Source organism: Peromyscus maniculatus, chromosome 2, assembly GCF_049852395.1.
Source record: "Peromyscus maniculatus bairdii isolate BWxNUB_F1_BW_parent chromosome 2, HU_Pman_BW_mat_3.1, whole genome shotgun sequence".
Classification (NCBI taxonomy): domain Eukaryota; kingdom Metazoa; phylum Chordata; class Mammalia; order Rodentia; family Cricetidae; genus Peromyscus; species Peromyscus maniculatus.
The window spans coordinates 83,896,088-83,909,977 of record NC_134853.1 but is presented as its reverse complement, the minus strand read 5'-3'; the positions used below and the strand labels follow the sequence as shown (position 1 = coordinate 83,909,977).

The following is a 13,890-nucleotide window of genomic DNA, read 5'->3' as shown; positions in this document are numbered from 1 at the left end:
TTGAGAGTGGCTCTCCCTCAGTGTGGTCTAAATCCCTTTCCCCCTTGGCTCTGGTCTGTGACAATTCTTCTACCTGCTTCCTCCAGAAACACAGTCCCAGCCAACCGGATCAGACCACAGGGTCCAGTCAGACAAGTTCTTTCAGCTCCTTTCAATGGTTCTCAAACTGACCGCTGAAGAGGAGAAAGGGTGAGCTTCCAGCTCCTGCTGAAACGTCATTCTGTATAGACATCACCTGCAGCTTGTGTTTCCCCTCAGCCTCTGAATGTGTCTGAACTAGTTATGTGCTGGCGAAGCTATCTGAGTTCCAGTGGAGTTACAAGGTCTTCTGCTACAGCAGAGGAGCTGGACAATGCCTAACAGAAACAATGACAAAGTGAGGCTCACGTTCTCAGGTTTTCCTTTTTGTCATTTAAAAACACGCATTTTAATTTTAAAAAAGAAATACATTCACTGTAAACAAAGTAGAAAGATGTTTCTGTCTGATCCTGCCTCAAAAGTCTATCCCTAATTCTCATTTTTCAGAAGTACCACCTTTGAGTTGAGGCCAGCCTGGTCTACAAAGTGACTTCCAGGAAAGGCGCAAAGCTACACAGAGAAACCCTGTCTCAAAAAAAAAAAAAAAAAAAAGTACCACCATCCATAAATAAACCAGTCAAAGCTGGGTGAGGTGATGCGCACCTTTAATCCCAGTACTCAGGAGACAGAGGCAAGCAGATCTCTGTGAGTTTGTGTCCAACCTGGTCTGCAGTTCCAGGACAGCCAGAGTTACATAGAGAGACTTTGTCTTTAAAGCTATAAAATGTTATATATAATCTGTAAATTCCAATATTAAAAGTTAATTTCTAGGAGCTAAAGAGATGGCTAGGTGGTTAAAAGTGGCTGCACTTCCAGAGGATCCAGGTTGGATTCCTAGCACACACATGGTGATTCACAACCACCTACAACTCCAGTTCCATGGGAACTGACCCTATTCTGACCTCCCTGAGCACCAGGCACACATGTAGTCCAGACATCTACATAGGCAAAATACTCATATATGTGACAAAACAATTAAAAATTTTTTGAAGTTGCTTTCTACTGCATTAAGTATGTAGCTATAAATACCAAGCATTTATATCCAGTATTTCAACCAATCTTGCTTTTACTTGACAATTACAGACCCCGTGAAACATGGTGCTGTACACTTTTAACCCAGCACTTGGAGGCAAAGGCAGAAGGATCTCTTGAGTTCCAGGCCATCCTGGGCTACACAGTAAATGATAGTATTTTTAAAATTTAGAGCTAGGTTATCAGTTGTCTGCAAAAATGAAATTACAATGTTAATATAACTAGGCTTATTTGCAGCTGAGTAGAAAGTGTCTTGAATAAATTATGAGGACTGGCTGGCTTGTAGCTTCTCCACTTTTAATTTCTGGCTAAGAAAGGCTTGGCTTTCATTATCACAGCAGCTTAACTGCTCATCCAGGGCTCCTTCCGAGTCGTGCATCATCCTAAAACAGTCCTAATGAATGGGTTCTCTGAGGGCAAACAATCTAGGCTTACAAAGTCATTCAATTTGATAAACAACATCACACTTGGACAATTATTTGAAACTGAGTTTTGTGTGAGAATTGTTGAAACCAAGGTTGGATAATCCCAGTACTCAGGAGGCAGAGGCAAGCAGATCTCTGTGTGCACAGGGACAAACAGCCAAACGAATGGAAACACATGAACTATGAACCAAAGGCTGAGGAACCCCCAACTGGATCAGGTCCTCTGAATAGGTGAGACAGTTGATTGGCTTGATGTGTTTGGGAGGCATCTAGGCAGTGGTACCGGGTCCTGTGCTCATTGCATATGAGTTGGCTGTTTGAAACCTGGGGCTTATGCAGGGACACTTGGCTCAGTCTGGGAGGAAGGGACTGGACCTGCCTGGACTGAGTCTACCAGGTAGATCTCAGTCCTCGGGGGAGGCTTTGCCCTGGAAAAGGTGGGAATGAGGAGTGTGCTGGGGGGAAGGGGAGGAGGGCAGGAGAGGGGAGAACAAGGGAATCCATGGCTGATATGTAGAACTGAATGGTATTATAAAATAAAAGGAAAAAAATATGTATTTTTTGATGACAAGCATGAGTCATCAAGCCAGCTGCTGAACAACCTAGGTTGTTTTGAGAGGGCAAGGCCTAGGAGGGGGGTCTTTGGCATTTGTATCATCCGACCTGAACTTTGCCCTTGGTAGGCTTGCAGTGGGCATCTGCTTAGTTAGCAGGTGAATGAACAGTTGAAGCACACGCAGAGAACTGCACACAGGACTTCACTATCCTGAAGACTTTCTGGTGCTGTCTAAAACAGTGGTATGCTTTTAAACAGGGACTGTGTAACTAGCAACGTCCCCAGAGGCCTTCACAGGATGCCCTGGAACACTGTTCCGTCTCTTCTCTTCAGTTCCTTCAGCGGTGCTGTATGTGAGCAACCACTCTTAACTGGGGCACTAACACCCTCTAAGAGCACGATCTTCTAAGACGAGGAACTGTGTAGGCCACTATGACATCATAGGCACAGCTTTCCCAGGTGACTCCAACTTGTCTTTCTGCCCTCAGTCTCCCATCTCCCCGACTGTTTTCAAGCCACACTCAACTCTTGCACTCTTCCCGTGTTCACAGCCCTACTGCCTTTGCTCATGGTGTTCTGTCTGAAATGTTCTTCCGTGTGTTCTTGAAAGCCTAGTCAACCGTTCCACATGTGTATTTCTCTCCACCTTACGCACTGGAAGTAGCTGGTCTGATGGCCCCTTTAAATGATGCTATCCCCAGGACAGGGAATTTGACATTCATCTTGGGCTCTTCACCATCCCAGCACAAGTGTCTATCATATCATATAGCCAGCTGAGGCTTTTGTTAAATGCAAGCGACTTGTCTAGATGCTTGGGGAGGAGGGCAGATAAAAACAAAACTAAGATACATAATGCTTTCTTGCTCCTGATATACAGAATCTTTATTTTAAAGTCCAGGACCTTTTAAAAAGGATTCTCAAAAAACTAAATGATTTCTTTAAATCTTTTGGGGACATAATCTTATGGCATAACCTGGAAATAAAAAGGGAGAGAGGAAGCAACAGTTTTAAGATCAGAACCTACTTTACTTCGTAAGGAGTACTCCTGTACTCTAACGAGGACAATGAAAGTACTAATACTGGTGGGAATTACTCAGTTACTCCATGTTTATCAGAGGTCAGGACCCCTCCTTAGTGTTTACCTTGCAATTATGCATCTGGTCTTTACAAAACACATTGTTATTTTGCAAATGTGGTTGCAGGCCAGCAGGAGGCATCAATTCAAAAACCATCTTATTCTGCACAGCCAGGCTGCCTGCCACACAATCCTCAGAGAAGCACTCTTTGATGAAGAGGAGAATGATGAGGAAAAAAACAACCACTCTGCATTTGTTTACTGTCTCTCACATCTTTCAACACTTCTGTCTCATGCTTTCCTGGAAGGAAGTATGAGAAAAGGTAAAGAAGGCCAAGTTCAGTCTTGCTCCTTTTTGTAAGAGGCACACACACCTTTGAAGAATACAGCAACGCAGAAAGAATACTGCATGTGTGTGCACACATAAGTTTACACATTTTACATATTCCTATCCTTTAGAACACTGTTTCAGTGTACGCCAGTATGTCTCTAAATGACATAAAACTTTTTCTCTCTGCCCATACAGATCATCCTAGACTCACTGCACATAACAGCAGTAGGTAGCTCTGTTTGCTACCTATCTCAAGTTTGGAACTTTCAAGAACATTCTTGTCCTATAAACTTCATCCTGATTCTTTCTCTAGCTATTGGTTAGCCTAGGACTGGACTCAATATTACTTCTAGGGTAGGCCTGACGCTCCTAAGATTGGCCAGGGGTTAGTACAAATGCTGTGACATGGGTCCTCTCACTGCCAGACACGTTCCCAGCCAGCACAACCAACCTCACTCCACACGCCAATCAAGTATGAGAGAAAGCAAATGGTGCCCTGAGAAAGCCAAGGCTGAAGACGGCAAGAACTAGATGGCATGTGAGACCTGGAGGAATGCTTGCTTGAAGATCTCATCTAGCCTGAAAAGCAACTCATTTTCTCCTTTGATTTAAGGCAGTTTCTGTTTCTGACAAAAGAAATCATTATTTATTGTGTCATCATGAATCAAACAACAGGAAGCAATATACAACCTTTATTAATTTTTAGAAGCTCATTAAACTCAATTTTATATTAGGAAGTTTTCAAGAAGGATAGTAAACAATTTAGACTATATCACTTCTAAATGTATTCATTTCATATAAAATATAACCATGCGGTAAAAATTACAAAAAAAATATAAGGAGGTCAATAAAACAGTAAAAACCAGAAACAGACTCAATTGTAAACAAAAATGTGATATGTAATACATTAATTCACTGGAAATGGAAACTATTCAATAAATTCTAGAATCTTACAAAAAAGAATGACACCAAATCTCACTCCCAATGTATTCTACTTCAGTTTTAAATGTCAAAAAAGAGAAAAGGAAAGAAGAACATAGAAGAATCAGAAGAACAAACAGATAACTGTTTTCTGATTAATTTTAATTTTTAGTGTGTTTGCCTGTATGTATGCAGAAAGGGGCACAGGATCCCCTGGAACTGGAGTGATAAAGGGATGTGAGTCACCATGTGGTACTGAGAATTGCATCCTATTCCTCAGCATGAGTAACAAATGCTTTCTTTTAACTGCTGAGCCATCTCTCCAGCCCCAGTTAACTATCTTTAAAATGTTTTTTTATCACTGCAAATGTCTGGGATCTAACCCAGTTGCACCACTGAGACACACCACACCCCTAAATAACTATTTAGCTGATCTCAAGGTAGGGAAAGGACTTCCTGAATAAAATACCCAAGGCAGAAAAGACGGCAGATTAAACAGACAATGAAAGAATAGCCATCACACAAAGGCTTAAAAAAACTACACTTCCCAAAACAGTACCAACAAAATTAGGACCCAATATATTTTCAAGAGACATGATGGACTGGATTACTACTAACACATTCAGGTTTCACATGTCAACATTTCGGCCAATGACAGGCTGCATGTAACAGTAAAAGCATCTCATGATTACCACAAATGGGAAACTTCCCCTCACTTGATGGTCACACCGATCCCAGTGCCACGGGGCAGTGCACTGGCTGTGTGTAGTGACGCCAATGTAAACAAACTCTAAGAGCACAGCACTCACCACTATACCCGGCCTAACCCTTGATGATAAGGAAGTATCCTAGTTTATGCGCTTACTAAATTATACTACCTTCTAACCAGTTGAATATACTCCTGCACATACACAAAATAAGAGGATGAGGACAGCCTTAGGTAGGTCCTTTAACAGACATTAAAGACAAGGTAGTTCTGTCACAGGAGATGGCAGCTCTACCTTTTATGACCCCCAAAGATCTTCCAAAGAGACAAGATGTGGAGGAGGAAGAAGGTGATATTTTTTTAATTTGCTTTACCAACAACGGTTTCCCTTCCCTCCTCTCCTCCATTCCCTCCCCCACCTCCTTTCTACCCACTGCTCCATCCACTCCTCAGAAAGGGTAAGGCCTCCAACGGGACTCAACAAAGCATGGCATATCAAGTTGAGGCAGGACCAAGCTCCTTCCCCTTGCATCAAGGCTGAGCGAGGAATCCCACCATAGATAGGAAATAGGTTCCAAAAAGCCAGCCCATGCACCAGGGATAGGTCTTGATCCCTCTACCAGCAGCCCCACAAACAGACCAAGCTACACAACTGTCACCCGCATGCAGAGGGCCTAGGTTGGTCCCATGCAGGTTCCCTAGCTGTCGGCCCAGAGTCCATGAGCTCCCACGAGCTCAGGGCGGCTGTCTCTGTGCGTTTCCCCATCATGATCTTGACCCCACCCAGCTTATATAACGCTTCCTCCTTCTCTTCTGCTGGACTCCAGGAGCTCGGCCCAGTGCTTGGCTGTGGATCTCTGCATCTGCTTCCATCAGATATGGGGAAGGCCAGTTCAGGCACCCTCTCCACTACTGCTAGGAGTCTTAGCTGGGGTCATCCTTGCAGATTCCTGGGAGTTTGCCTGGAATCAGGTTTCTCCCTAACCCCATAATGGCCCACTCTATCAAGATGTCTCTTTCATTGCTCTCCCTCTCCGTCCCTCCCCCAACACGACCATCCCAATCCCTCATGTTCCCCTTTCCAATCCCCTCCCTTCTATCCTCTCCTACCCCCAGTTTACCCAGGAGATCTCATCTATGTCCCCTTCCCAGGGCAATCCATGCAACCCTGTTAGGGTCCTCCTTGTTACCTAGTTTCTCTAGGACTGTGGATTGTGGCCTGGTTAGGAAGATGGTGATATCAATGATCCTGACTATGAAGGTCTTAGCTAATGTGTGTGTTTATTTCTTGGTTTTTAAGTAAACTAGCTTAAAATGCTGTTAAAAAAAAATCTACATAGACTAAAGATGGGTTAATTTTCAGCGAAGAAAGACGTTTTTAAAGTGAGTTGCATACAGCTGAGTGTAGTTTGTAGCCTACATGATCTGGTGTGGCTGTGGCCTTTGTTCTGTGAGATGCTTCAAAGTCTTATTAGTAATGTCTGGGTCCCTATGAAACCCTACTAGACCCAGGTTTACCAAAAAATTTGGGTAGAAATGGGGTTAATGACCTTCATCCTTTATAAAATCAGGAGTGTTGATAAAAGAAGTAAACTTTTAACTAAACTAAACTAATTTAGTCAAAAACCAAGCAATAAACACCCTTATTAGCCCATTTTGCACCTGCCCATGGTCCTCATTAACTGTTCCCTGACTCCACTTAAGACAAATTGTGTCAGCTAAACTTAAGCAAGCTGTGTTAGATGGGAACATGGAATATCACTGTACATTCATCTAAGTACCATTTACAACATGGCATCAATAAATGTATCAGATATGTTACCCCCCCCACACACACACACCCAGAAAGACTATAGTAATGCTTGGTGCTCACTCACTCACCCAAAGCAACTTTGGGTCCTATAAACTCCATGCATGGTGTGTGATCGAAACAGACACTACTTATTTACTATTTGATCTATCACACTTCTACAGTACTTTTTTATTTTGGCTATGCTTAGACCCAGAAGCACCTGCCAGTGCGGTGCAATTATCTACAGTACTCGTTACAGTAGCGTGTCACACTGGTTTGCAGCCTGGGAGCAGTAGGTGGCACCATAAGGACTCGGCGTGTATGTGCTACACCAGCCAAGTCTGTGTAAGGAGATCCTAAAATATTTGCACAATGACAAATCCGCCTCCTGACACATTTCTCAAAATGTATCCCCATAGTTAAGTGATACACGACTGTTCATGAAGATTATATGGTGATCTATTACATGGAGGAGAGACAGAATCGCCAACCTTCACCCTTGCTCATGGCACACTCATGTGTGCCTGTGCGTATGTGTGGGCGCGCGCGCGCGCGCGCGCGCGCGCACACACACACACACACACAATTCTGAAAATAACAAGAGGGAGCCCTACAGGAAGTGCATTACTTTCCTTATTGCTGTGACCAAAGCCCTGGCAAGGGGAACTTCAGAAGAGGTTTACTTTGGCTCCTGTCTGGGGAAGACAGCCCACTCTGGTGGGAAGGCAGGCCTGGGGGTGGCCCCTGGCCACGGGGAGCCTGTCGCAGCTGCTTGCTCACACTTGAGCAGAGCAGGAAGCAGAGGAAGGGGAAGGCTGGTGCACACCTGGCTTTCTCCTCTGCTTCAGTCGGCCCCACCCCTGGCCTATGGGATGGTGCTGCCCACTTCACATGGGTCTGTCTGCCTTAGTTAATCTTCTCGGGAAAAGTGTGATTCTAAATCCTGACAAACTGATAATGAGTGTCAATTTCTATCCTAGTTAGGGTTACTATTTCTATGATGAAATGCCTCGGCCAAAAGCAAGTTGGGGAGGAAAGGGTTTATTTGGCTTACACATCCACATTGTAGTCTAACACTGAAGGAAGTCAGGACAGGAACTAAAGCAGGGCAGGAACCTGGAGGCAGGAGCTGATGCAGAGGCTGTGGAGGGTGCTGGCTTATTGGCTTGCTCCTCATGGCTTGCTCAGTATCAGTATGCTTTCTTCTAGAACCCAGGACCACCAGTCCAGGAGTGACCTCACCCACATGGACTGGGCACTCCACATCAATCACTAATTATAAAAATGCTCTATAGGCATGCCTGAAGCCAGATCTTCTTTAATTGGGGCTCCCTTTTCTATGATGACTTTAGCTTGTGTCAAGTTGACATAAAACTACCTAGTACAACAAAGTTACAGATATGTGAGTATATTTAAGAAACAGTCATAAAACTCTAATTCATGACACAATAGAGCTTTAAGTTTCATCATGACAAATGAGCTACATTCATAGAAACCTCAAAGCTTAATGGAATCAAAGCCACTGCTAGTAATTCTAATAATATCTGTCCACTCTGCTTACTGCTAATGACAGGGATATGAAAATCAATACTCTGATTCACACTTTAGTATTTCACAACTTTATAAATTCAGTTCTGAACCGAAATAAGGATGATTTCCTACCAGGGAACAAAATTTAAGTAATATCAGCACTGTGGCAATGCATTATGGAAATATCTCCTACAGTCTAAAAGAAGAGAACTTTTGCTGGACCTCACGAAGTTAATATACCTTGAGGTCACTTACGACCACTTGCCTACTGTGTACTCAGGTGTTTGTTTAACGTGCCTTTAAGAGAACAAAGCAAGAATCAACTTTACTTGTCCTGGATTTCTCATGTAATCAACCTTTACAACTTAAGCTAATGTATAACTGTAACCCCCCCCCCTTTTTTTAAGACAGGGTCTCTCTACATAGCCCTGGCTCTCATGTAAGTCACTATATAGACCAGGCTAGCTTCAAACTTACAGAGATCTTCCTGCCTCTGGAGTGCTGGCATTAAAGGTGTGCGCCACTCCCAGCTCCTAGAGTAATGTCTGTGTATTCTAATGATTGTTTGCTGAAAAAAGCAAAAACAGGTTGAAAGCAATCTTATAAAATAAATATCCACTATAAATGTTGATCGCAACATACAGATATTGCTTGATAAACAATGATGTTTGTAATACTATTTGTTATCTGGATCAGCTGGGGTCAGTGACATAATCCCACGTAAAAATCTGTTACAGATTTCTTTAAAGTATCCCTTATTCCTTCCCCATGTGATGCTTTCTGTGCTGTTCAATAAAAGAGAGCAACGTCCTTTGCTAGGGAGAGATTCACAAGACCGCCTTCAGGCAGGCACAGATCCAGGCTCACACAACAGACAGGGACATGCAGAGTGAAGTAGAGAATTCAAATCTGGGCTCACTCCCAGTTAGATGAGACTAGTAGGAGGTGCTTTAATGACACCAAGGCATCTGAGGAGACTCTGAGTTTTATAATGTGCTCAAATGACTGCATGGTACCACTAAAACTAGAACAGCTTCTCTTTGCTTCAGACTGACTCAATGAGCCACTTATCAGATTATTATTAAAATAGAATCTATAAAGCCATGTAGTATTACTGCGATGATCTGAGAAAGACCCAGGCTTCTATGGTGTTCAAGTGCCTGTTCTATCCCGCTTAATATATTGACTGTGTAGGGTCCACTTATACTGTAATCACATACATTTGTATATGCTGGATTGTGTGTGTGTGTGTGTGTGTGTGTGTGTGTGTGTGTGTGTGTGTGTGATCATCAACTATAAATAATCATACAAACACAAGTAAATAAGTTAAACTTTAAAATTTAGAATGCAGAACCTATATTGGGCTCCAGGAAGTAAAGGTAAATTATGTTAAATTTATATAACTCTCACACAAGGGAAGTGTCAATTGGGTTTTTATTAATCTCACCACTGTTTCCAATCCAAATAGAGTTTCTCTGAAGCCAGTAGCATGGTGGAAATTTGGTATCTTTCCACAACCTGAGAACCACATCTCAGAAACCTGCCATTACTGGCTCTTCAGAGTGCTTTTCTTGAGCAGTGTACGCCAGGCCAAACTAATTCTCCTTGTGAGAGTAAAGACAGATCAGGTCGTGGCTGGATGCAGTACATGCTGTCTTTGGTCATGCCTGATTTTCATAGCTGATATAAGAAGTACAATTTCAATATTAATGGAAGAATTAAAACAGCTTCTTTTTCAAAAAGGTTGAATTTCCTGTCCAAATCACTATATAGTAACCTTCAATGTGCTTTGCAGTCAGGTCCCACAACTTATTTCACAGGGTTAGTGTGGATCAAAGAAGTCTTAGTAAGCTAGTGAATGAAAGACCCTAACCCTTCAGGCTTACACCCCCAAGCCCCAGGAAATAAGGAACTAAAAAGAAAACTAGTTCCAAGGGCCACCTGACTCAGCCATTATTCAACCTGTAACAACGTAACAATGTAAAAAGAATTCTGTTAAGAGATGTGCTCAACTGTGACTGGGATAGTTGCAAGTGTTCCAGGAAGGACCACTGTGACCTTTGTGTAAACTCCACTCCCACCTTGATATCCCCTTTGAGGTTTCAGGAAGAATGTACATGTGGAGGTGACTGTACCCACTCTGTGATCAGACCATGATCTTGTGAAACGAAACTGTATGGGAATTGTAATCTTAAGGCTTTTGTGGGTTTTTCCTTTAAAAGCCCCCATGGGGCTGCAGTAAGATGCGACTCTTGCTCTCAGGACAAGAGTTTGCCCGTCTGTACAGTCGCTTCTTCAATAAACCCCTCTTGCTGTTGCATCAACTGGACTGGAGTCTGGGTTCTTGGGGCGCCCCCTCAAGAAGGTAGTACCCTGGGTCTAGGGTCTATCAGTGAACACACTAAACAACTCTGCAAAATGTATTTTTGAACTGTTTCATTAAATGTAAATTGAGGATATAGAAAACTCTGTCAGGTTGTCTATTTTAAAAAAAGAGGAAATAAAACAACTATTTAGGTGAAAAATACTTAGACCTCCATATATTAAAAATTAGATTTCCTAGTATAAAGATCTTTTCTGCCTGATACACATGTGTCCAGCAATGTGAAAATTAGCCTGAGCCCACAGGATTATACAATAATTAAAGTATAAAGTTCTTTAAAAAAAAAGAAGAAGAAGAAGAAGAAAGCAAAACTAAACATGATAATGCCTGTAATTCTAGCATTTGGGAGGCAGAGGAAAAAAAACAAAACAAAACAAAAGTTCCAGGCCTTCCTCTGAGAGGGGGGTGGGACAAGAGAGGGAGGGAGGGAGGGAGGGAGGGAGAGGTAAGAGAGGGGGGAATATATGAAGGGAGGGAGGGAGGGAGGGAGAGTGTGAGCCTACAGAATAGGAGAAAATACTTGCAAATCATGTAAGAGACTTACATCCAGATACAGAGAACTCTTTCAACTCAAAGTAGACAAGAGAATCTATTTTTAAAATGAGCAAAGAATCTAAAAATTTTCAAAAGAATATACATATATGACCAATAAGAACATGAGAAATGCTCAATACCATTAGATACTAGAATAATACAGGCTAGATCATAAGACTACTTTATATATGTGATGGCATAGCAATTTTTTGTTTTAAGTCAGGGTCTCCTTATGTAGCCCTGGGTGGCTTAGAACTTGCTATATAGACCAGGTTGGCATCAAACTCACAAAGATTTGCCTGCCTCTGCCTCCTGTGTGTTGAAAGTAAAAGAGGAAATTTTTTTCTAAGATTTATCTTCTATCTATCTATCTATCTATTTATCTATCTATCTATCTATCATCTATTTATTTATTATGTATACAGTGTTCTATTTGCATGTGTCCTTGCAGGCCAGAAGAGGGCACCAGATCTCATTACAGATGGTTGTGAGCCACCCTATGGTTGCTGGGAATTGAACTCAGGACCTCTGGAAGAACAGCCAGTGCTCTTAACCACTGAGCCATCTCTCCAGTCCAAAAGAGGAATTTTTAAAGCATGGAAAATAATGTGTCAGTGACATACAGAGAAACAAGAACCTTTGTCCCTTAGTGCTAAGAGTTAAAACCAAGTGGCTTTAGCAAACAGATTCGTGGCCCCTCATCTTGAGGTAGATTACCACACAAAAATCAAAGGAAATGTTCACATAATAACTGGTATATAAATGTTCATAGAAGCAAACAGACCAAAGGTGGGAACAGCCCAAATGTCTGTCCAATTGACTGAAGAAAAATAAAGTATATTTATAGTAAAATGTTATTTGGCAATAAAAAAATGCTCTAATATGGATTGGTCCTGAAAATACCAACACTAAATCAAAGTAGTCACAAGAGGTTATACAGTAAAATACATAAAATAAGTAAATTCATAAAAAAGTAGGTAAGTTGTTGCCAAGAACTGGGAGAAGAAAAGAGAAACTGCTTAGGAGGAGAGGGCTCCTTCTGAGGCTGAGTGGCACTTTAAAGGAGTGCTCTCAGCAGCCAGGGAGGCCTCTACACTTAGGAGCAACTGTTGCTCTCGAAAAGGACTTGGTTCAGTTCCCAGTACCCACATGATGATTCACAATCCGATGTCCCTTCCTAACCCCCTTGGGCACTAGGCAAGCATGTGATGTGTGTGTGTGTGTGTGTGTGTGTGTGTGTGTGTGTGTGTGTGTGTGTGTATTGACATAAACACAAAATAAAATCTTAAAAAGCGTCTTTTATGGTATGAATCACATTTCAATAAAACTGTTAAGAAAAATAACCAAGTAACATTCTACGATTTTCAACTAGTATACTTTTAAAAGCAGCTGGCTGACTGACCATTTTCGGTACGTGTCCTTACTGAGGGCAGCAGGGCTGCGGTAGGAAAGTCTGCAGTGGTAAGCAAGCTGCCTTTGGAGACCCTGGGGCTGACACGACTGTAACTGCCTATCTGTAAAGGCAACTTAATTCCAGGAAGTTTCAGGACAAAAACGTGGGTAGCTCAGTCTTTTAAGGATGTTTCCCTGGGGGCCAAAGAGATGGCTCAGCAGTTAAGAACACTGGCTGCTCTTCTAGAGGTCCTGAGTTTAATTCCCAGCAACCACATGGTGGCTCACAACCACCTACAGTGGGATCTGATGCCCTCTTCTGGCATTACATGCAGATAGAGCACTCATATACATAAAATAAAGAAATAAATCTTTTTTTGTTTCTTTGTTTGATTTTTTGAGATAGGGTTTCTCTGTGTAGCTTTGGAGCCTGTCCTGGAACTCACTCTGTAGCCCAGGCTGGCCTTGAACTCACAGAGATCTGCCTGCCTCTGCCTCCCGAATGCTAGGAATAAAGGCGTGCACCACCACCGCCTGGCTCAGAAATAAATCTTAAAAAAAAAAAAAAAAGATGTTTCCCCAAACACTTGCCCTTTTGAGAAGGACTAAATGTACCAAAGTGTTCTGCTTTCTATATTCTGTGGGTCTATTCACCCTTGCCCATATATCTACTTATGCCCTTTTAGATTTCAATTGTAGACCCCCAAAGTATGGTTGCCAAACCCCCTTTATATCACAATATCCTAGCTCAAATAAACAATGGACATTTGAATTAAAGAGTATTAGAATGTTAGAATTGTAGAGGTAGCAGCTATGAATAATTCTACAAGCCTCAAATTGTGAATGCACTGAGTTAAGCTGGCCTACTCCAGAAATGTATGTTTTCTGTGTTTTTTTTTTTAAGTTTTGAGAGACAGGGCCAAACACTTGTTTAAGAAGTTACCTGCTGTGTTTTAAAAATCGGTTTAAGTTATCACACTAATTAAAAGGAACAGCAATAGGAAATTGGTTCAAATAAATAGTAAGGAAAAATCTATTATCATATACCTTATTCAACGTCAGTTGGTTTAACTACCTTGTTACCAATAGGAGAAAATAAGTGAACTATAAAATGCTCAGCTAAGGTTGGATATGA

At 42.0% G+C, this 13,890-nt stretch overlaps 1 protein-coding gene across 8 annotated transcripts in view; it reads right to left on the bottom strand.

Moving 5' to 3' along the window:
• Kiaa1958 (KIAA1958 ortholog) overlaps positions 1-13,890 on the bottom strand; it is a 172,953-nt gene that overhangs the window by 61,652 nt on the left and 97,411 nt on the right. The gene's annotated exons all lie outside the window — the stretch shown is intronic.